The 21,785-nt window shown below is 47.3% G+C and overlaps 1 protein-coding gene across 1 annotated transcript in view; it reads left to right on the top strand.

The window, feature by feature from the left end:
• The window catches only part of FKRP (fukutin related protein), a 117,436-nt gene that overhangs the window by 66,383 nt on the left and 29,268 nt on the right, over positions 1-21,785 (top strand). The window lies entirely within an intron of this gene.

The raw sequence follows: 21,785 nt of genomic DNA, 5'->3' as shown, positions 1-21,785 counted from the left end.
CCCGCATACCAGAAAGTCATTAATGTGAACAACAACATTTCTATAAACATATTATTCAAAGGGTGAGGGAAGCTCTCTCCTCCAAGGACAGGTTTATCAGTTGCACACTTAGCATAAGGGCAGCCATGTTGGATCAGGCCAAAAACCTGCCTAGTCCAGCATCCTGAGCCCACAACAGCCAACCAGATGCATGTGCAAAACCCGTAAGCAGGACCTGAGTGCAACACTAACACTTCCTCACTTGTAGTTCCCAGCAATTTGTATTCAGGGGCGTATTGCATAGCAGTCATGGCTAGTAACTGTTATGTACTGAAGTTCTCACCCTGGGCCAGCAGGAGGATACTGTAGATAGTTTTCACTCAGGTCCACATATGCAAATAAGAGGTTGAAAGTGACATTCAGTGATTGGATAGTTACAGAAAGTGGTTACTGTTGCGTTGTAGTTGGAGCTCTATATAAGCAGGCTGGCTGCTTATATAGCAGTTCTGTTCTGGCCTATGAATAAACAGCTGTTTGAAGAATCACTGTGTTGTCTGATATGTTCAACCACAACTTAACAGTAAGCATTGCGGATGGGATATAAATGTAATAAATAAAAACAATATCATAGCAAGGATTTTGTATACTGATTTTCCAGCCTCTCCGGTATGCAGAGAGTCCAACAAGCGAGTTGGAAAAGCAGCTCACCGGGAATTATTGAAACTTTGTCTGGTGGCGATACTAGCCCACCCACAGATTTTGTGAACTACAACTCCCATCGTTCCTGCCTGCTGGCCATGCAAGCTGCACCAAACCCTGCAGAAGTTAGAGAAGAGCCAGACAGTCTGACGTAGGAGAAAGGCCATGCGGATGAGGTCACCCTGGGTAGGATCCTCAGGGCAGAGCGAAGCTGTGGAATAGCCATCAATGCCAGCGGTCAGGAATGATGGGAATTGTAGTCCCAAAGCAGCTGGATACCCTGTGAAAAGCAGGTCCTAAAACCTTTAATCCCGCTCTTTAAAATGCAATCTGAACAAAATGGGCGAAGCAGCAAAGAGTTTATTGACTACAAATACGTTCTCCCTTCTCAAACTTCCCCCATTGAGTTTTCTGGAAGGTCAGCGCTGACGTGGGCAGGAGCTGCTGTCCGGCCTCCTCCCACAGGATGGCCCAGAACATCTTGCTTCACCTGGCTCCAAGACAGCAAAGGAAAGAGAAGCCCTATGGCAGCGCCTCTGTTGCAATGCAAGAGCCCAACTTCAATGCTCCAGGCTATGCTTGCTGTTCTCCTCCTACATTGCAACATTTTCATTCAGCCCTTCTTCCTCGGTTTCTGCAGAAACGACGGGCGTGAAACTGCACGGGTTCATATTTTCCCTGTGTTACCCTTTGCGTCTCTCTCCCTGCCTTTTGGTTAAATTTGGATTGTAAGCTTTCGGAGGCAGAGGCCTGTCTTCCAAGCCAGCCTGGGTAAATTGGGGTGATAATGCCAAAGTTGCAGGTTCGATCGCCAAATGGGACAGCTGCATTTCAGAGGGTTGGACTGGATCAGGGGTCCCCAAACTAAGGCCTGTGGGCCGGAGGAGGCCCGAGGGACTCGTTTATCCGGCCTGCAGCAACGCCTGCTGCCACCGCCCGCTCTTACCGGTGCTACACTGTGCGGCTGCCCACTTCTGGGTCAGAGGAGCACTGGAGTAGCTTGTGCGCATGTGCAAGCATGGTGTGCATGCACAAGCGTTATTTCCGGTACACATCTGGGTCGGAGGAGCACCAGAAATAGCTTGTGTGTATGCATGTGCATGGGCCTCCTCCGACCCGGAAGTACGCTGGAAATAGTGTGTGCACATGCGTATGGGCGCACACATCCCTGCCCACTGGTCCGCTGCGCGATTGGCGCTGGAGACACCGGTCCGAGGCGCAGTAAGTTTGTTGACCCCTGGACTGGATGATCCTTGGGGTCCCTCCAAACTCTATGATTCTAAGTGTCATGTCCTTAATCAATCATGGCAATGATCCAGGCAAGGTGAGGCTGCCTCAGGTGGAGTTGGGGTATAATTAAGGGTAATAGGAACATCCAGTTCGGAGACCGCCATGATGGTGCCCACGGGAGCCCTGAGCGGACTTTCCTGGTGAGTTAAGCTTGAAAGAAGCATTTGTTTTGTTTTTATTTTTTGTTTGGCTATTTGCATGGAAATTGGGAAAATTGTGGAAGGGAACTTTTGGTCGACTTTAGGAAAAAGATTTAAGATTAATTAATGAGATATAAGTATTGATGTGTAAATTTGGATAAGCCAAAAGTGGTTTTTAAATTTACTAAAAATAAGGTCTGCAAAGATAACATTGAGGAAACGGAAGAAAGAAGAAAAGTAAAATAATATCATGTTAGAATAAATTATTAAGCTAAAGTGGAGAAATATGTTAAGGATTTGCTGTCCTGATAACGTAAATTGGAATACTAGAAGGGGAGGTGTGAGGAGGTCTGAGAAATAAGGTAAAAGAAAATAAGTAATTGAAACTTTATGTGTTTTTAATTGTTCTGGATTTTTGTATTTTTGTTAATTTTTGTTTAATTTTGTTTTTGTTTTATATGTTTTTGAAAAATGCCAATAAATATTCATTAAAAAAGAAAGAAAGAAAGAAGCATTCTGTTGGAGCCCAGAGAATAGTACAGTGGTACCTCGGGTTAAGAACTTAATTCATTCTGGAGGTCCGTTCTTAACCTGAAACTGTTCTTAACCTGAAGCACCACTTTAACTAATGGGGCCTCCCGCTGCCGCCGCACCGCCAGAGCACGATTTCTGTTCTCACCCTGAAGCAAAGTTCTTAACCCGAGGTACTATTTCTGGGTTAGTGGAGTCTGTAACCTGAAGCGTATGTAACCTGAAGCATATGTAACCCGAGGTACCACTATATGTGCTTAGATATGTATGTTTGTGTGGTACCCATAAGAGTGTCTCTGGTTTGCGTATCTGCACACAAGCTCAGAAAAGTTGGCTCTTGTTTATGGGGCATGTACCATCCCACAAAGTGCAAAGCCCACTGATATTAAATTTATAGGAGATGCACAAAAGCACATGAAGGCCCCATCATGCCACTTTAAACAGTTGTGGCTCCCCCCAAAAAAGAATCCTGGGTTTCACTCTGGGAATTGTAGTTCTGTAGGAGATGTATAGTGTAGGAGGTGGAACCTAACTGTCAGTGGAGTTCTAGCCAATCAGGAACCAAAATGGGCTGAAACTTTTTGATAGGCTGCCATCTAGCATCATGGTGACGCTAATGAAATTTCTCATTATAAATTCTCATTGGGGGCGGAAACCACAAACACTTATGGACTGTTAGAGGCTCCTATTGTTGAAGCAAAACAAGATTGAATCATATGGATGAGTTTGTCAATAAGTACTGTGCTAAACATTGTATAATCTATTTTCTACCTGCTCCCTTTCTGAAAAATTATTTGCATATATACTTGGCATATACAGTGGTACCTCGGGTTAAGTACTGTACTTAATTCGTTCCGGAGGTCCGTTCTTAACCTGAAACTGTTCTTAACCTGAAGCACCACTTTAGCTAATGGGGTCTCCTGTTGCTGCCGTGCCGCCAGAGCATGATTTCTGTTCTCACCCTGAAGCAAAGTTCTTAACCTGAAGCACTATTTCTGGGTTAGCGGAGTCTGTAACCTGAAGCGTATGTAACCTGAAGCGTCTGTAACCCGAGGTACCACTGTATATAGTAAAACTAAAAAATAAGAATAATTCTAATTCCCTATATACATCTTGCACAGGTTAAATCATATTGAAGCCATGTGCTTCGGCTAGGACTCATTTCCCTTCCACATATTACGCAACCACCTCCTTTATATAGCTGGTAATCTTAGACCCTGACTTCTTGGTTATCTATATCCTTCCGAAGAGGAGTTTACTTGTGAACTCAGCAAGAGGTACTGGAAAATACACACCATGAGCTGCAATAACCTCTCTTCTGCCAACCCAGGCTGAACCCTCCAATGACAGCTTTCAGTTCTGCATTCTTCTAAAAAAAATCCCATTTTGAATTGTTGAGGCCATCGGAAAGGAACACACCTGTGAGTTCTGGAGAAAAACATAAGCAATTTGGGAGACTGAGAAGCAACTGTTTAGAGGAGCGATGAGCAGCTGGCAGAAGAGAGGGACAGTAGCAGCGTCATGAATATTACAGATCCTGGGTTACAACATGTCTAAAGTATACATCTAAACTGAATTAATAAGCATTCCTCTCCCTAGGAAGCCCTGGGAACCATATTTCAAGGAGGAAGCATTAGTGTCTCTTTTTAGCGCCTTCACCACATTACATTAAACTAGCATTCAAATGAAATAATTTGATCTGGATATGCCTCAAGTCAGGGTTAGCCAATGTGGTACCCTCCAGATGTGTTGGGACTACAGTCATGGCCGGGCTACCTAAGGCAGCCATCTAAGGCAGTGGAAGCCCAAGAGGCAGCCCCCTTGAGAGCCAGTGTGGTGTAGTGGTTAAGAGCGGTGGACTCGTAATCTGGTGAACCGGGTTCGCTTCCCCGCTCCTCCACATGCAGCTGCTGGGTGACTTTGGGCCAGTCACGCTTCTCTGAAGTCTCTCAGCCCCACTCACCTCACAGAGTGTTTGTTGTGGGGAAGGAAGGGAAAGGAGATTGTTAGCCGCTTTGAGACTCCTTAAAGGTAAAGGTAAAGGGACCCCTGACCATTAGGTCCAGTCGTGACCGACTCTCGGGTTGTGGTGCTCATCTTGCTTTATTAGCTGAGGGAGCTGGCGTTTGTCCGTAGACAGCTTCCGGGTCATGTGGCCAGCATGACTAAGCCGCTTCAGAGCAGCGCACGGAAATGCCGTTTACCTTCCTGCCAGAGCAGTACCTATTTATCTACTTGCACTTTGACGTGCTTTCGAACTGCTAGGTTGGCAGGAGCTGGGACCAAGTGACGGGAGCTCACCCCGTTGCGGGGATTCGAACTGCCGACCTTCTGATCGGCAAGTCCTAGGCTCTGTGGTTTAACCCACAGCGCCACGGCTGTCCCACTTTGAAACTCCTTAGGGTAGTGAGAAAGCGGGATATCAAATCCAAACTCCTCTTCTTCTTCCTGTGGGCACCTCCCAAGTGAAGAGGAGTGAGAAGCTTTTCTGGTAGCGTTATTCCATCTCCCTTTTCCACTCTGCCCCATTTTCCTGCAGAAGAAAACGCCGTTTGATTCTGGGATTCCTGCTCTCTCAGCAGTATGGATGAACTATGTCTTCAGTCAGCAAGTCTCCTCCGCTTAGTCCTGCGAAAAATTATCACAGAACGGTGGGGTGTGCTGGGTGCACTTTCTGAAAACGGCCTCGCAGAACACGGACAGGTCAGCCTTCTGATTTGTTATTAACGAGAAACATCCGTTGCTTGTTAATTAAAAGCTGCAGAGCCCTTGCCAGGTGGATGTATTCCACGCACGTAGCTTTTGCACGACAACCTTTTCTGTCCTCCAGGCTTGGCCAAATCCAGGGTCACTCACAGAAGACCCTGGACCTTGTGAACCCCAGCCTGTAAATGAGAAATTGGAAGGTTGAACTGGCAACCTCATACCTCATTAAGCGACACGTTAAGAGGCTTACAAGTGCCTTCGTTATTCTCTCCAGAAGGAGTTCCCCAGCATGGCAGCTTCTGATCTTGCAAAGAGGTCTCTTGTTCTAAATCCAGGCATCTGGTTGGCCACACTGAGAACAGTGGACTACTTGGGCCAGTGGCCTGACTGAGCAGGAATGGTCTTCTGTTAAGAAAATAAGGTTTTGGTTCCCTCCAGATTGGTGAATTTTTTGGTGGGTGCATTATGCAACATGTCATTATGCTGGACCAGGCATCCCCAAACTCAGCCCTCCAGATGATTTTTGGGACTACAATTCCCATCATCCCTGACCACTGGTCCTGTTAGCTAGGGATCATGGGAGTTGTAGTCCCCAAACATCTGGAGGGCCAAGTTTGGGGGTGTCTATGCTGGACCGTCCACACATCATTAGTTGTTCTTCAATGCTTCACTAGTGTTACTGCATTATTGCTATCCAGAGGTGCACTCTTGCGCTACAACAAAACAAGAAGAAGAAGAAGAAGAGGAGGAGGAGGAGGAGGAGGATTTGATATCCCGCTTTATCACTACATGAAGGAGTCTCAAAGCAGCTAACATTCTCCTTTCCCTTCCTCCCCCACAACAAACACTCTGTGAGGTGAGAGGGGCTGAGAGACTTCAGAGAAGTGTGACTAGCCCAAGGTCACCCAGCAGCTTCATGTGGAGGAGCGGAGACACGAACCCGGTTCACCAGATTACAAGACTACTGCTCTTAACCACTGCACCACACTGGCAAGACCAAGAAAACCCCAGGAATATTTATAGAAGGCTTCCTCAACCTTGGCCCTCCAGATGTTTCTGGCTTACAACTCCCATGATCCCTAGCTAGCAGGACCAGTGGTCAGGGATGATGGGAACTGTAGTCTCAAAACATCTGGAGGACCGAGGTTGAGGAAGCCTGATTTATAGTATAGAAAGTTTCGGGAGGAAGTCGCAGAGCACATACTCGGAAACTTTTGCAGGTGCAAAGAGGATTGAAAGTGAGACTGCATATGACATACGGAACACCATCATGAACATGTCATCATGAAGGCCCAAAATAAAGGATGCCTGGATGGGATTTTTTTTCACATTTAGCTCAAGGAGACTCCAGGCTTTGGTACTGGCTGGATCTTCTTCTCTCCTGATTCACCTGCTGAGCACCTATAGGGCTTTGTTGGAAGAGCCCTGAAATCTGAAGCATTCATTCAAGCAGAGAGAGGAAGAGGAGAAGGAGAAGAGGTGTCTTTGGGACATCTCCCCAGCCCATGGTCAGCCTTGCCAGATCATTCTGTCGAGGCGTGAATGTCAGAAACTCCAGAAAGGCCTGTGCTTGCCTAATTGCACACATTCTCACGATAATTACACCATAACTTCATAATTACCGGCTCTGCCCTAGCTCCGGGGACAAGGAAATTTTCTCCGCAAGAAGAAAATTCATCTCAATTATGCCTTGTTTAAACAGGCCAGGCATTTTTTGGCCCACTAGTAGTCACACAACAGTGGCAAAACTCCTTCCCTAGACAGGACGCCTCTCCTTCTGCAACTGATTCTTGTTGTTCCTGGCCTTCTGCCCTCCCAGTGCTATCTATGGCACCCACAGGGATGCAGGGATAGAGGAAATTAAATCTCAGACATGCCCTTTCATCATCAGCTCAACTGTAAGTTTTGCCCCTTTCTTATAAAGCTGTTATTCTTGCAAGATTCCTCTTGAAAAACATGGGCGCTGAGGATCCTTTATCACTTGAGAACATCAGTCTCATAATGCCCCGCTTGCCAAGCCGTGACTTGCATCGCTTCTGAGCGGTGGGGTGAAGGAGGTGGATAATGATCCACAGGACCTAAATGTCTGGGAGGCCTTGGAACGAGCACTGATACAATTAAGAATATAAGAGCTCCATTCAGGGCTTAAATTTGAAGGAAGCGTGAGCTTTGGATCACGTTGAAGGCATGCTTCTGAGCGCGTGCAGTGTCCCTGTCCCACTTGGGGCAATAACAGCAAACTTGTGTGCCCCACATGCTATATATCAGAGTTTCCACAACGGCCGGCATGATGACTCCTTGTGCTGATCCCGGGAGAAAGGTTACCGTTGGCATATTCAAAGTCCGGTCCTGGGTCACTAGCCTGGAATCAGTCCACAAGGAGCGGGGCGAGGTCCGAAGCAGGAAGCCGGGCGGGGACAGGAGCACTGGAAGAACAGGACTGGATGCTGGCCGAAACAGCTCTTCATCGACGTTGCTCCCGCAACCTGGGACCGGGCTGACTGGCCTTTATCTTCTATGAGGCCAGGGGCAGTCCCGGCCCCCAGGAGACCCGCCTCTCCTGGCCTTAAGGCGAGCACTCCTCCTGGGAGAAACCAGTTCCCTTCGCCTCTCTGCCCTGAGCCTCTGCAGTTCAGGGGAGGCTGAAGGGTTACTGGGCCCAGGGGGAGACTCACCTGCAGGCACTGAGTCCTCAACCACCTCTGGAGCCAGAGTGGAATCACCTGGTGCCTGCTCCTGAGGATCCGGCGCAGGTGCAGGCGCTTCAGAATCAAGGCCCTGCCCCAGTTCAGCCGGCCCTGGAGGTGGGGACTCCTGTGCAGGCTGGGATTCCTCTGGTTCAGCCTCTGAATCGGAATCCCAGGCCATCACACTCCTGTTGGCCGAACCCCCAGTAGAACTGAAGCAAATAACAAATCCTTGTTGAAGAGAATAACAAGTGCAGACAACTGCTGGAGATGTGGGAGTAAAAATGCGAACTTAGTACATATGATGATTAACTGCCCAATGATAAGATCATTTTGGTGTGAGGTGAGGATATTTATAGCAAGAGTAATAATGCTGTTTACCTTCCCGCCGGATTGGTACCTATTTATCTACTTGCACTTTGACGTGCTTTCGAACTGCTAGGCTGGCAGGAGCTGGGACCGAGCAACGGGAGCTCACCCCGTCGCGGGGATTCGAACCGCAGACCTTCTGATTGGCAAGTCCTAGGCTCTGTGGTTTAAGCCACAGCGCCACCCGTATCCCAAATCCAACTTACTTACAATTCAATCCTAGGCCTATTTGGTGCTTTCAAGTGACTTCTAGTTGTTTATATTTTGCAGACCCTATTAAATGGCTCTCTTTGGGCAGAGTTCCTCTTACCAGGGAACTCTGGGAATGGCAGCTCTGTGAGGGTCTCCCTAACAACTCTTTAGCAAATGCCAGCTCCCAGGATTCTTTGGGGGACGCCATGACTGTCTAAAGTGGCGTCAATGTGCTTTAATCGTATGGTGCAAATGTGCCCCAAGAGCTTTTCACCACCACTGATAAAGCTATCGAACCAGCAGAGAAGAGAGGGAACTTTGCCCAGCGCACAACCTGTTGCAGTAGAGCTGCCTTGACCTCTCTACTGCTCTGGTGTAAAAATGTCAGCCTCCTGGCACTGCCCACTGTTTGCTCAGTCGCCTTTGTTTTCATAATGACTCAGGTTCTTTTGTCTTTGACTTTGTTTGACTTTGGCTCCAAGCTGCAGAAAAGATGTTCGTCACCTTGGCGCTTTCCTCCGCGGGGTCTCGGTTTTCCATTGCACACGCATTTATCTGCCTGATAAAGGGGCCAGGCACTGGGCTCCGTTTGCAGGGTGCGCAGCGAAGTACCAGCCTCTGTCTGCTGCTACTGCAGAGGATGCTGGCTGTGCAAGCGGCAGCTAGTGAGCATTGGAACAGGTAAGGTGGAAAGCAGAGAGAGGCCAAAAGCAGGCAGGGCCAGAGTCAATGGCAGGGTGGAGCCGCCTACCGTATTTTTTGCTCTATAAGACTCACTTTTTCCCTCCTAAAAAGTAAGGGGAAATGTGTGTGCGTCTTATGGAGCGAATGCAGGCTGTGCGGCTATCCCAGAAGCCAGAACAGCAAGAGGGATTGCTGCTTTCGCTGCGCAGTGATCCCTCTTGCTGTTCTGGCTTCTGAGATTCAGAATATATATTTTTTCTTGTTTTCCTCCTCCAAAAACTAGGTGCGTCTTGTGGTCTGGTATGTCTTATAGAGCGAAAAATACGGTAATTCTCCCTCCCTGCTGAGCACCACAAGGGCAAAACTAAGACAAAAGGGGAGGAAGCAACTGGGATTCAGAAGCATTTCTGCCTCCAGCTATGGCGGCAGAGCACAGCCATCGCGACTAGCAGCCATCTTACCACCATAGGACAGGGGTCAGCAACCTTTTTCAGCCGTGGGCCGGTCCACCGTCCCTCAGGCCATGTGGTGGGCCAGACTATATTTTGAAAAAAAGAATAATGAACAAATTCCTATGCCCCGCAAATAACCCAGATATGCATTTTAAATAAAAGCACACATTCTGCTCATGTAAGAATACACTGATTGCCGCACCATCTGCAGGCAGGATTGAGAAGGTGATTGGGCACCTCTTAGGTTGCCTACCCCTGCTATAGGAGCACAGGAAACTGCCTTATATAGAGTCCATTAAGCTCAGTATTATCTGCATTGACTGGAAGGAGCAGGAAGCATTCCCAGTCCTATCCGGAGTTGCCAGGGGTTGAAGCTGGGGCCTTCTGCACAGCAGGTGCTCTGAGCTACGGTACCCTCCTTCCTGCAAGGAACTCAGAGTGGTTTAGTCATGCTGGCCAGATAACCCGGAAAGCTGTCTGTGGACAAACGCCGGCTCCCTCGGCCTGAAAGTGAGATGAGCGCCGCAACCCCAGAGTCGCCTTTGACTGGACTTAACCATCCAGTTAAGTATGTATGATGTATGGAAGTGAGAGCTGGACCATAAAGAAGGCTGATCGCCAAAGAATTGATGCTTTTGAATTCTGGTGCTGGAGGAGACTCCTGAAAGTCCCATGGACTGCAAGAAGATCAAATGTATCCATTCTGAAGGAAATCAGCCCTGAGTGCTCACTGGAAGGACAGATCCTGAAGCTGAGGCTCCAATACTTTGGCCACCTCATGAGAAGAGAAGACTCCCTGGAAAAGACCCTGATGTTGGGAAAGATGGAGGGCACAAGGAGAAGGGGACGACAGAGGACGAGATGGTTGGACAGTGTCCTCGAAGCTACAAAGATGAGTCTGACCAAACTGCGGGAGGCAGTGGAAGACAGGAGTGCCTGGCGTGCTCTGGTCCAGGGGGTCACGAAGAGTCGGACACCACCAAACGACTAAACAACAACAACCATCCAGGGGTCCTTAACCTTTTTTTACTATTATGCAGTAGTGTAGATCATCATGCAGCAGGGCCATGAGTTAATACTTCAAGATCCTGTATTCTATCCATGTAAATATTTGCCCTTCACTGCCTCTCTTGCTGCTGCTGCTTCTGCTGCTGTTACTTCGCACACATGTTGCATCAGCCAATCGAGGAAGTGAGAGATCCGGTAGCGATGGCGGGGCTGGGCTACTTGAAAGCAGAATGAATGAGGAATGGAAAGCCACCAGTGGCAGAGGGAAGATGAAATAGCTGGCCCAGTTGCGTCAGGTTTTAGTACAGAATTTAGATACTAAAATGCATGCCTATTAAATGCATTCCTGTTATAGCTGCATGTACAGGGCGGCGCATCTTACGGTGGCACAATGTTTTGCCATTTGTGGAACAGAATTTCATTCAAAACGCAATCATCTGCAAGGGCCTTGATGTTGAAGAGCAGCACTCACTGAGACTAGGAGACTTACATGGAAGTCCGATTCTGTAGGAAATGGTGTGAATTCAGCATGTAGGTAATTACGCACAATAAGCCTACATGTGTGCAAATCTCTTCAGACACACATTTTCCTGCCTGGAATGTGAATTCCATGCAAAGGCTTTGTAGTACATTAACTCTTCTTTGGTCCGGAGTATACTCTGGTTTCTCTTCAGATCGTATAAATCTTTCGCCTTTTAACTCTTCTTTGGTCCGAAGAAGAAGGTAGAAGCTTTCTCAGATGAAAACAGGGATGTCCTAAGGGAAGTTAGGACATTTTGGGATCAAATCGGAAACCGGGATGGCTTTTGTAAATCTGGGACTGTCGCTGGGAAATAGGGGAATTTGGAGGGTCTGGACTGGTATTTGCAGTGTCTATGAATGTGCTACTCCATTCCAGCTCCTCCTACCTCTTGCGATGCCAGCACTGTACCCCAATACTTCCTTCTTGCCTGACCCCACACTAAAATCTATACCACAGATCAAAGAAACCAATGTCAACATAGTGGAGCCAGCCAGAAACATTCCTCTTCACCCAGGCTTTACTGATTAAACAATCTATGGCCTTTTAAATGGGCTGGGGAGTATTTTTGTTATAATAATAATAATAATAATAATAATAATAATAATAATAATAATTTATATCCTGATCTCCCCAGCGGAAGCCAGGCTCAGAGCAGCTAACAACAATAAAAGTAACACAATTTACATAAAATCACAATCAAATAATTGAAATGCATTCTAAAATCAATTCATTCTAAAATCAATTCAAAATCAAATTAATGGCAAGCATTGGGCTAGAGTTCTGTGAGGATTACCGAAGGAGGGGGTTCAGGCTGCGCCCTGACCAAAGGCCTGGTGGAACAGCTCCGTCTTGGAGGCCCTGCGGAAAGATGTCAAGTCCCGCAGGGCCCTGGTCTCGTGTGACAGAGCGTTCCACCAGATCGGGGCCACAACCGAAAAAGCCCTGGATCTGGTTGAGGCCAGCCTAACCTCCCTGTGGCCCGGGACCTCCAAGATGTTTTTATTTGAAGACCGTAAGGTCCTCCGTGGGACATACCAGGAGAGGCGATCCTATAGGTACGAGTTTGTTTGTTATTACATCATATATTATGTGTTTCATACTGCAAACCACCCTGTGATCTTCGAATGAAGGCCGGTATATAAATTTAACAGTGAAATAAAATAAATAATAACCAGCCTGTCTTATTCATGCCCACAACTGCAATTGTATGTGGTCTCGCTTTCAATACTATTCGTGCGTACGAGAGTTTTGGGGCGGCCACTACTTCTCTTCCAGTTAGTGCACATCTTGCAACTTCCTGGTGAAATATTGTAACTTGGCATGCCGCAAATGTCCAGAGCGGTAGGTGGGTGTGGTTGTCTGGCTTTTGCTGGACTGTTATGTACTGAAGTTCTCACCCTAGGCCAGCAGGGGGATACTGTAGATAGTTATGCAAATGAAGGATCAAAAGTGACGTTCAGTGATTGGATAGTTTTAGAAAGTTGCTACAGTAACATTGTACTGGAGCTCTATATAAGCAGACTGGCTGAACCCTTCAGTTCAGTTCTGTTCTGGCCTCGGAATAAACAAGAGCTGTTTGAAGAATCGCTGTGTCGTCTGATATGTTCACCCACAACTTAACAGGGCTGAAGCCCCTCTGGACAGTGACGATGTGCTAGCGTTGGGGAAAACATTGTGGTACAAGCTAAAGCAGAATGGATATTCCACGAATGCGCAGAATACACCCGCAACGTAAGAGAGGTCTGGAGGAGCCCTGGGGCGAATAGCATCTTCTGTTAATGATTGCTTTTTACTGCCCTGCCCCTCACTTACTACAGAAGGCTGGCACGCTGCTCTTGTACATTTGAGCAGAAATTAAATGAATAACCCTCCCATGCACCATCCCCATGCCAGAAAACCAAGGAAGTTTCGAGGCTATTAATGTTGCAGGAACAGGGCTATTTTTAAAAGTTGCAAGCCTAAACGCTAGTGTTTAATATGTTGGGGGAAAAGCTTTCAATTCAAAAATGTGATTGCCAAAAAGGTGGCAATCTTGCGTATGAGCTCAGGTCTCATCTGATGCCCTTGAATGGCCATGTTTGAACGGCTTGTAGGTGTTTACATGGTGTCAGGATTGCCATATTTTTGTTTTCTCTGGACTCACTCCTATGTCTTTTCATCTGCAGCCCGTCATGCTACAGAAATCAAGCTGGTGAAACTATTTCTGCAGCAGAGAAACGTCGCCAACTTCCTTTCTGTATGCCGGGCTGCTGTTCAAGGCACAAAAGCGGGACCAGTAGAAAATAATACTAAGAAAAAATAGGTGGCCGCTCTCATTTCATTACTTGCTTGAACTGTTCCCTTTACTTCCTCCTAGGATGGCGTTTCTCTGAAGCAGGGGCAGGAACCTGACACCCAGGGGCCAAATGCCTCTGCTGGGGCAAGCCAGCTCCATCAGGCCTCTTTGTCCCTCAGCTGTCACCTGGGGGTCTCCATTGCATCAGGCTCAGGCTGCGGCAGGCAGACACAGGAAACAGGAGGGCTCATTTCATCAGCTTTGCTGGAGGCCCACGAAGCACCTCCTTGCCCCTGAACTGTGCCAGCTGGCTTTTATAGGGACAGCTGTTTAGAAATCCATGTCTAGGTTTTGATTTTCCTCTTCCCTCCTTCTCCCTTTCCCCTTGTATATCACATACCTACGGGACCGCCTCTCCTGGTATGCCTTGCAGAGGACCTTAAGGTCCACAAATGACAACATTTTGGAGGTCCCAAGTCGCAAGGTGGTTAGATTGGTCTCAACTAGGGCCAGGGCCTTTTCAGTACTCGCCCCGGCTTGGTGGAACGCTCTGTCGCAAGAGACCAGGGCCCTGCGGGACTTGACATCTTTCCGCAGGGCCTGCAAGACAGAGCTGTTCCGCCTGGCCTTTGGTTTGGACTCAGTCTGACCCTTATGTTTCCCTCCCCTTATGGTTTTGACTTTTAAAATGAGGCTGAATTTAAAATTGCATTTTAACCTGTATTTTAAATTGCCCCCCCTCTTTCCCCCCTATTATGTTTTTATTGTGATTTTATTGGTGTTAGCTGCCCTGAGCCCAGCTCTGGCTGGGGAGGGCGGGGTATAAATAAAATTTATTATTATGTAGATAGATAGATGAGGATAGATAGATAGATAGATAGATAGATAGATAGATAGATAGATAGATAGATAGATGATAGATAGATGATAGATAGATAGATCCTTTTGAGGCTTTCCCTCCTTATGGAGGGTCTAATTGATGGCTTTCTGCACAACTGTCAGGTCAGCAGCGTTCCTCATTATTGTGCTTCCTACTGAACAAGTCTGAGAGACCACTTAAAGGCTCAGGTGTTATGGATTGAATAGCTACTGCACCTTTTCACAATATTCTAATTTTCTGAGATTGTTAATTTGGGGTTTTCATCAGCTGTACGCCATAATCATCACAATTATAACAAATAAAGGCTTGACATATCTCGCTTTGCATGTCACGAGTCTATCTCATATATAAGTTTCACCTTTTAAGTTGAATTACTAAAATAAATGAACTTTTCCACGATATTCTGATTTTTCGAGTTTCACCTGTAGATAGACAGACAGACAGACAGACAGACAGATAGATAGCTGCTCTGACAGCCTTCTTGGCTGAAGAGCTGGACACTAGCGCTCCAAGTAAGTAAACAAATGTAGCCCTCTAGCCACATCTCATGGACTAAGGCTCTCTTTGCCAGTGGGGCTTTAGCACACAAAAGCTCAAGTTCCAATAGATGTGTTTGTCTGTGGGCTAAACCACTGAGTCTCTTGGACGTGCCGATCAGAAGGTCAGCAGTTCGAATCCCCACGACAGCTTGAGCTTCCATTGCTCTGTCCCAGCTCCTGCCAACCTAGCAGTTCGAAAGGACGTCATTGCAAATGGATAAGTAGGTACCACTGCGGCAAGAAGGTAAACGGCGTCTCCGTGCGCTCTGGTTTCTGTCACGGTGTCCCGTTGAGCCAGAAGTGGTTTAGTCCTGCTGGCCACATGACCCAGAAAGCTGTCTGCGGACAAATGCCGGCTCTCTCGGCCTGAAAGCGAGACGAGCGCCGCAACCCCATAGTCACCTTTGACTGGGGTCCTTTACCTTTTACCTTGCTACAAGACTCTCTGGTGTTCTTTCTGCAACACTAGCACACATGCAGAAGGAATTTGTGGATTGTTTGGTATTGCGGCCCTAAGTGAGCAAGATGAGCCCATTCAGTTCACGGATGACTTTTTACAAGAGACCTTTGGCATTTCCCAAAGATGACCGGCTAGATACAGAGCAGGCTCACCGAGTGTTGGTCAGCCCCTTCTTTCAACGCTGCTGAAAAACCTGACCCACATATTGTGATCTTTCTTCTTTTGCGTTAAGAGCCAGAATGTTTCCGATCGCAACCGCCCGCCCTCTTCCCAAGACGTCACCTTTTAAACAGAGTTGCATCTGTAGTTGTTTGCGGGGAAGTCACCTGAAGAGCCGGTTCTGCTGAGATTGTGACGCTTGGCTTTGTTGATCGAGCACTTCAAGCGCAGGACAAAAGGTGTAACCTTCAAAAAGACACCAGACTTGGCTCTGGGAAGTTGGTGAAAGGAGCTCCCATTCTGTCTCTTCCCCCACTGCAGGGGGAAAGCAGACCTCCAAGACCATGCCTAGACAGGGTCTTGCACTCATTGCTTGCAAATATGTTTGCAGAGGGGTAGCAGCCCCGAGAGGCCACTAGGAACTGGTGACTGTCCCTCAAGTGTTGCGATGATGTTTAGAATCAGCTTGGAACTCTTATTATTTATTTATTTATTATCATTACTATCATTTTCTTTTTTTAATCCTTATTATCATCATCATAGGGACGCGGGTGGCGCTGTGGGTAAAACCTCAGTGCCTAGGACTTGCCGATCGCATGGTCGGTGGTTCGAATCCCCGCGGCGGGGTGAGCTCCCGTCGTTCGGTCCCAGATCCTGCCAACCTAGCAGTTCGAAAGCACCCCCGGGTGCAAGTAGATAAATAGGCACCGCTTTATAGCGGGAAGGTAAACGATGTTTCCGTGTGCTGCGCTGGTGCTGGCTCGCCAGAGCAGCTTCGTCACGCTGGCCACGTGACCCGGGAGTGTCTTCGGACAGCGCTGGCCCCCGGCCTCTTAAGCGAGATGGGCGCACAACCCTAGAGTCGGACACGACTGGCCCGTATGGGCAGGGGTACCTTTACCTTATCATCATCATCATCATCATCATCTTCATCATCATTTCTCTTTTCCTTTTAGTCCCCTCTTAGTTTCTTAGTTTGTCTGGTTTTTTTTGGGGGGGGGCTTACTTCTCTCCATTGTCCTGCTACTATTACCATCCTCTCTAAAAAATAAAATAAAATAAAATAAAAATATTCCCCCCTCCATATCAGTGCTATTGCGCTAGTGGTGCCCTTCCCCCCTCCCTTTTCTTCTTTTCTTTTTCTTTCCTCCTTCCCCCTCACCCCCGTTCTTTCTCTCTCACTGTTTCCCAGTTTTCGGTGTTTATACAGTGGGAGCTCGGGTTAAGTACTTAATTTATTCTGGAGGTCTGTTCTTAACCTGAAACTGTTCTTAACCTGAAGCACTTTAGCTAATGGAGAATCCTGCTGCTGCCACGCCGCCAGAGTACGATTTCTGTTCTCATCCTGAAGCAAAGTTCTTAACCTGAAGCACTATTTCTGGGTTAGCGGAGTCTGTAACCTGAAGCGTCCGTAACCCAAGGTACCACTGTGGAACCACCATTGCAACCAAGTATTTTCAATCTTTCTTTGCCTCTCACCCCCCCCTTTCCTTCCTTCCTTTCTTTTCCTTCCCTCCTTTTCTATCTCCCCTTTTTACTTTAGAATCAGCCTCGGCCGCATTCAGAACCCCCCCCCCCCAATCAACCACAGACCCTCACCACCTCTGCTTTCCCACTGGCACCAAGATTGTAAGGCAAGGATTCCACCCTTGGCAATACTGGCCAATGGCCTGACTTGGTGGGAGACTCCCATGAACCAGGTGCAAAAACCTGCCCCCTGGTGGCCTTTGACAAAAACAACACACAACTCCATAAACTCTGCTGAACTTTGCAATAGGTCACCAGGAGCCAAAGTGGGACACTTGGCTCCGATCCATGTGGGGCCGAGGGCAGACTTCTGCAGGCTTGGCTCTGGCCTCGATTCCTCACGCTCCTGTGACAGTCATATAAAGGCAAATAAGGATGCAATATACGAAATCGGAGAGGCAATCAAGGTCTATCTGCAGCCTCATGACCCTGCTGTTTAAATACTGCTTTCAAACAAAGATGTGCTGGAGCCGGGTTGCCCTGACCTTAGAAGGCTCTAGGGTTGCATGCAAAACCACCAAAGGTGAAACCAAACCCTTCGCATGAAGGGCGCATGGTGAGGAGGTCCTCTCTCAAACATGCGGGAGTGTTCAGCTACTGGGATAAATGCTAAACACGGATAACTCATCTGCACACGTCTGGAAGAGTCTGCAGTTCCCCTGTGCTTCTGCCAAGGTGTAGACACCAGCAGAACCCCTGCTGCTGTCCGTGCTGGGAAGGGGAGGCAAGGAAAGGGGGGGGGGGAGTTAAGACTTTGCTTACAGGTAACAATCGTCAGTGTGGTATAGTGGTTAGAGGGTCAGAGGCACCTGCGAGACCCGAGTTCATCCCTCTCCCTCTCTCTCCGGTGATCGCTCGTAGCCAAGTAAGATTGTCTTCCATAAACACTGTTTTAAAAGTGAGTCCATAAACGACTGTGGAGGCCAATTCTGGATCCACACATTCTTCCACAGTGGGGACATTGGTTTCCGGGTGGGAGTTGATCACGGTGTGGATTTGCCAAGCGTGCCTTCCTCCTAGCACATTTCTCCCTTGTGTCCTGGGTTCGAGCGTCTTCAAAGCCCATGACACCTTTGGTAAAGCCTGTTCTCCAACTGGAGCACTCGCAGGCCAGTGTTTCCCAGTTGTCGGTGTTTATACAGTGGTACCTCGGGTTAAGTACTTAATTTATTCTGGAGGTCCGTTCTTAACCTGAAACTATTCTTAACTTGAAGCACTTTAGCTAATGGAGCCTCCTGCTGCTGCCACGCCACCGGAGTATGATTTCTGTTCTCATCCTGAAGCAAAGTTCTTAACCCGAGGTACTATTTCTGGCCCCTTCATGGATCACTGCCTTGCTGTGGCGAAGGGGCTTGAAGAACTCAGAGAAGCTATGAACTATGCCGAGCAGGGCACCCAAGATGAACAGGTCATAGTGGAGAGTTTTGACCAAACGTGATCCACCTGGAGGAGGAACCGGCAAGCCACTCCAGTATCCCTGCCAAGAAAACTCCATGGACAAAGACAACAGGCATATAAAAGATATGACGCTGGAAGATGAGCCCCTCAGGTCGGAAGGCGTCCAACATGCTACTGGGGAAGAGCGGAGGGCAAGTACAAGTAGATCCAGAGCTGATGAAGCGGCTGGGCCAAAGCCGAAAGGACGCTCAGTTGCGGATATGCCTGGAAGCGAAAGGAAAGTCCAATGCTGTAAAGAAAAATATTGCATAGCAACCTGGAATGTAAGAACCATGAACCTGGGTAAGTTGGAGGTGGTCAAAAATGAGATGGCAAGAATAAATATTGACATCCTGGGCATCAGTGAACTAAAATGGACGGGAATGGGTGAAATCAGTTCGGATGACCATCATATCTACTACTGTGGGCAAGAAACCCATAAAAGAAATGGAGTGGCCCTCATAGTCAACAAAAGAGTGGCGAAAGCTGTACTGGGATGCAATCTCAAAAATGATAGAATGATCTCGATACGAATCCAAGGCAGACCTTTTAACATCACAGTAATCCAAGTTTATGCACCAACTACTTGTGCTGAAGAAACTGAAATTGACCAATTCTATGAAGACTTACAAGACCTTATAGAAGTGACACCAAAGAAGGATGTTCTTCTCATTATAGGGGATTGGAATGCTAAAGTAGGGAGTCAAGAGATAAAAGGAACAACTGGCAAGTTTGGCCTTGGAGATCAAAACGAAGCAGGGCAAAGGCTAATAGAGTTCTGTCAAGAGAACAAGCTGGTCATCACAAACACGCTTTTCCAACAACACAAGAGACGACTCTACACATGGACATCACCAGATGGGCAGCATCGAAATCAGATTGATTATATTCTCTGCAGCCAAAGATGGAGAAGCTCTATACAGTCAGCAAAAACAAGACCTGGAGCTGACTGTGGCTCAGATCATCAGCTTCTTATAGCAAAATTCAAGCTTAAACTGAAGAAAGTAGGAAAAACCACTGGGCCGGTAAGATACAATCTAAGTCAAATCCCTTATGAATACACAGTGGAAGTGAGGAACAGGTTTAAGGATTTAGATTTGGTGGACAGAATGCCTGAAGAACTATGGATGGAGGCTCGTAACATTATACAGGAGGCAGCAACGAAAACCATCCCAATGAAAAGGAAATGCAAGAAAGCAAAGTGGCTGTCCAATGAGGCCTTACAAATAGCGGGGGAGAGAAGGCAAGCAAAATGCGAGGGAGATGGTGAAAGATACAGGAAATTGAATGCAGATTTCCAAAGAATAGCAAGGAGAGACAAGAAGACCTTCTTAAACGAGCAATGCAAAGAAATAGAGGAAAGCAATAGAATGGGAAGAACCAGAGATCTGTTCAAGAAAATTGGAGATATGAAAGGAACATTTCGTACAAAGATTTCCACAATAAAGGACAAAAGTGGAAAGGACCTAACAGAAGCAGAAGACATCAAGAAGAGGTGGCAAGAATACACAGAGGAATTATACCAGAAAGAAATGGATGTCTCGTATACCCCAGGTAGTGTGGTTGCTGACCTTGAGCCAGACATCCTGGAAAGTGAAGTCAAATGGGCCTTAGAAAGCACTGCAAATAACAAGGCCAGTGGAAGTGATGGCATTCCAGCTGAACTATTTAAAATTTTAAAAGATGATGCTGTTAAGGTGCTACACTCAATATGCCAGCAAGTTTGGAAAACTCAGCAGTGGCCAGAGGATTGGAGAAGATCAGTCTACATCCCAATCCCAAAGAAGGGCAGTGCCAAAGAATGCTCCAACTACCGCACAATTGCACTCATTTCACACGCTAGCAAGGTTATGCTTCAAATTCTACAAGGAAGGCTCAAGCAGTATGTGGACCGAGAACTCCCAGAAGTGCAAGCTGGATTTAGAAGAGGCAGAGGAACCAGAGACCAAATTGCAAACATGCGCTGGATTATGGAGAAAGCTAGAGAGTTCCAGAAAGACATCTACTTCTGCTTCATTGACTATGCAAAAGCTTTTGACTGTGTCGACCACGGCAAACTATGGCAAGTTCTTAAAGAAATGGGAGTGCCAGATCACCTCATCTGTCTCCTGAGAAATCTCTATGTGGGACAAGAAGCTACAGTTAGAACTGGATATGGAACAACTGATTGGTTCAAAATTGGGAAAGGAGTACGACAAGGCTGTATTTTGTCTCCCTGCTTATTTAACTTATATGCAGAATTCATCATGCGAAAGGCTGGGCTGGATGAATCCCTAGCCGGAATTAAGATTGCCGGAAGAAATATCAACAACCTCAGATATGCAGATGACACAACCTTGATGGCAGAAAGTGAGGAGGAATTAAAGAACCTTTTAATGAGGGTGAAAGAGGAGAGCGCAAAATATGGTCTGAAGCTCAACATCAAAAAAACGAAGATCACGGCCACTGGTCCCATCACCTCCTGGCAAATAGAAGGGGAAGAAATGGAGGTAGTGAGAGATTTTACTTTCTTGGGCTCAATGATCACTGCAGATGGTGACAGCAGCCACGAAATTAAAAGACGCCTGCTTCTTGGGAGAAGGGCAATGACAGGCCTAGACAGCATCTTGAGAAGTAGAGACATCACCTTGCCAACAAAGGTTCGTATAGTTAAAGCTATGGTTTTCCCAGTAGTGATGTATGGAAGTGAGAGCTGGACCATAAAGAAGGCTGATCGCCGAAGAATTGATGCTTTTGAATTATGGTGCTGGAGGAGACTCTTGAGAGTCCCATGGACTGCAAGAAGATCAAACCTCTCCATACTGAAGGAAATCAACCCTGAGTGCTCACTGGAAGGACAGATTGTGAAGCTGAGGCTCCAGTACTTTGGCCACCTCATGAGAAGAGAAGACTCCCTGGAGAAGACCCTGATGTTGGGAAAGATGGAGGGCACAAGGAGAAGGGGACGGCAGAGGACGAGATGGTTGGATAGTGTTTTCGAGGTTACCAGCATGAGTTTGAGCAAACTGCGGGAGGCAGTGGAGGACAGAGGTGCCTGGCGTTCTCTGGTCCATGGGGTCACGAAGAGTCGGACACGACTAAACAACTAAACAACAACAAAACAACTATTTCTGGGTTAGCGGAGTCTGTAACCTGAAGGGTCTGTCACCTGAAGTGCCTGTAACCCGAGGTACCACTGTACCACATTTCTTTAGATTTGCCCTGAGAGAGTCTTTGAACCTCTTTTGTTGATCACCAGCATTACGCTT

Source organism: Podarcis gaigeae, assembly GCF_964106915.1.
Source record: "Podarcis gaigeae genome assembly, chromosome: 8".
Lineage (NCBI taxonomy): Eukaryota > Metazoa > Chordata > Lepidosauria > Squamata > Lacertidae > Podarcis > Podarcis gaigeae.
The sequence above is the reverse complement of the archived record's forward strand: the minus strand, read 5'-3'. Positions and strand labels throughout refer to the sequence as shown.